We start from the raw sequence: 2,688 nt of genomic DNA, 5'->3' as shown, positions 1-2,688 counted from the left end.
GGCCTTTTGGCTGTGGGTTGGTTGGGTTGTCACTGGCGGCAACCCCATCCCTTTTTAGTCTGTGTAAAATAGTTTGTTTTATATTTAACATGATTGTTAACTCATACCAGTTTTAATCCATGTTGTTTTAATTCCCTCAGTTCTTGAACCACTGTCTTAAGACACATCAAATAACTGGATGTACTGGCTGGTTTAGGATCAGATAGAATAACTGGATTTACTGTTTGATTTAGGATCAGCTAGAATAACTGGATTTACAGCTTCGCCTACCCTAATAAAAACCTAAGCTACAAGGGGTTGAAAACCAAACCTGGTCTTAGATCTGCATTTATACCCATAGAGACAGGTGAAAAGATTATCTGTAATTAGACGTGAAGAAGACCAGCAGGTCGTTCAACCTCACTGATGCCCCCACTCCTTTTGGAGAGGGAGAAAGAGGGAGAGAGACTTTAATCCTAGGAGACCTGGCTTTCTCTCTTCTCTATCAGCCCCAGTAGCTTGGGCCTTATGAATCATGATTGTATGCACCGTCAGCTGCGCATTTTGACCCTGCACTGTGACAAGTCTGAGAATGATCTTTTCAGAGAGGAAGAATCTCGTTGTTTATACGTTCCACAGATATAGGCCAATAGGAAGGCCTTTTGTTGGGAGGTGGAGATGCCTTTTGGACATGTCGTTTGAACCTACCTGTGCATGATCAATTCAGTTATCTGTTGGATTAGATGATATTTTGTTCATTTGTTTTATTTTTGTTTTATTTATACTGAACCAAAATATAAACGCAACATGTAAAGTGTTGGTCCTATGTTACATGAGCTGAAATAAAAGATCCCAGAAATTTTCCATATGCACAGAACGCTTATTTCTCTCAAAGTTTGTGCACAAAATTGTTTACATCCCTATTAGTGAACATTTCTCCTTTGCCAAGGTAATCCATCCACTTGACCGGTGTGGCCAGAGAATTGAATGTTCATTTCTCTACCATAAGCTCCAACGTGGTTTTCAGATGTTGAGGTCCTGGGCTGGCGTGGTTACACGTGGTCTGCGGTTGTGAGGCCGGTTGGACGTACTGCCAAATTCTCTAAAACGACGGCTTATGGTAGAGAAATTAACATTAAATTATCTGGTAACAGCTCTGGTGGACATTCCTGCAGTCAGCATGCCAATTGCACACTCCCTCAAAACTTGAGACATCTGTGACAAAACTGCACATTGTAGTGGCCCTGTGTAATGATCATGCTGTTTAATCAGCTTCTTGATATGCCACACCTGTCGGGTGGACTGATTATCTTGATAAAGGAGAAATACTCACTAGCAGGGATGTAAACAAATTTGTGTACAAAATTGGAGAGAAAGGCTTTTTGTGCGTATGGAACATTTCTGGGCTCTTTTATTTCAGCTCATGTTGAGCACACTTTACATGTTGAGTTTATATTTTTGTTCAGTATAGTTTACATTCTTGTCAAAGGGAACGGTGTACAGAACTGTATCTAATGTTTATTTATGTTGGCAGTGAACATATATATTAGTGTGAGTGTATATGTGTGTTTAAGAAGAGTTTGTCTGTTGATTGAATGTATTTAATTAAAAGTGCTGTAACCTGCATATTAAAGAAATACATATTTTACTTTACCTTTTGGGTCAATTGTGCTTTCTTCTGTTTGCATGGGATCGGGGGGGAGGGGTCATTTAGCTATAGGGTCATATACGTGGTCATTATAGGGGGGTATAACCATACTTTACAGTATGTTCTCAAAGGTGTGAGTTTACTCAGCTGTGTATTTCTTATCTCTCCCCACCCAGATGGGCTGAATTAGACTGATGTATTGACTGAACAGTAAGCCTGATGTGAGGTGACAATCATCTGAGGCACTCCAGGGGCTACCAAAGGTTGGTTGGTATATTATGCTGTTCAACAAAACCCTTCATCTGGTAGAAAGTAGACATGGTCGTAATACATTAGGTAACATAACATAGAAATAACGTTCAATACAAAAATAACATTACATTCATTTGCAATACTTTACATGTGTGTTACAGATATCCATTCATTCTCCTCTTATAGTGGTGACAAAAAGGAAAAATAGTCGTATCACGGCAAGACAATGGTTTCTTAGTGGAAAATAAAGTAACTCAGGATGAATGACGTGTATACAGTCTGGCGCAGTGCAGTCTGCTGTGCTGTGTTTGGTTGGTTGAAAGGGAGGAGGCGGGACCCTACACACCGGGTACAAACCTGAGCAGAGATGGAAGTAGAAAAAATGTAGCGCAAAACTCAGTGGTCAGATCAGATGACAGAGCAGCACTAACAGCAGCACAACAGTCCAGCCAGCACAGGGCTGATAACTAGTACAATCTTAGAGGCTTTCTGTTAGTGATTGTTTAATCGTTTAATATGAAGATTCAATTCATATTAGACCATAATGGTCTCTAACAGATATGGGTCTCAATCACAGATTACTTTGGAGTGTTGTTTTTGTACTGCTTGGTCATTTCATGTAAAAGTCCTACTTGCCTCAGTCTCCCTTTCTTGATGAGAATGCCTCCGCTTGGCTGTGGGTATGCCGCCTCCCTCCAGGGCTGAGGGATGGCTATCAACATGCACAGATCAACAAGTTAAACAAGCTTAGTTTGTAAACATGTTCCCCAGCAATCTTTAGCCATAAACTACTTTGGCATTTAGGAATT

This window comes from Coregonus lavaretus (genome assembly GCF_964263955.1).
Source record: "Coregonus lavaretus genome assembly, chromosome: 8".
In the NCBI taxonomy this organism is placed as follows: Eukaryota; Metazoa; Chordata; class Actinopteri; order Salmoniformes; family Salmonidae; genus Coregonus; species Coregonus lavaretus.
This window is presented reverse-complemented; position numbering follows the sequence as displayed.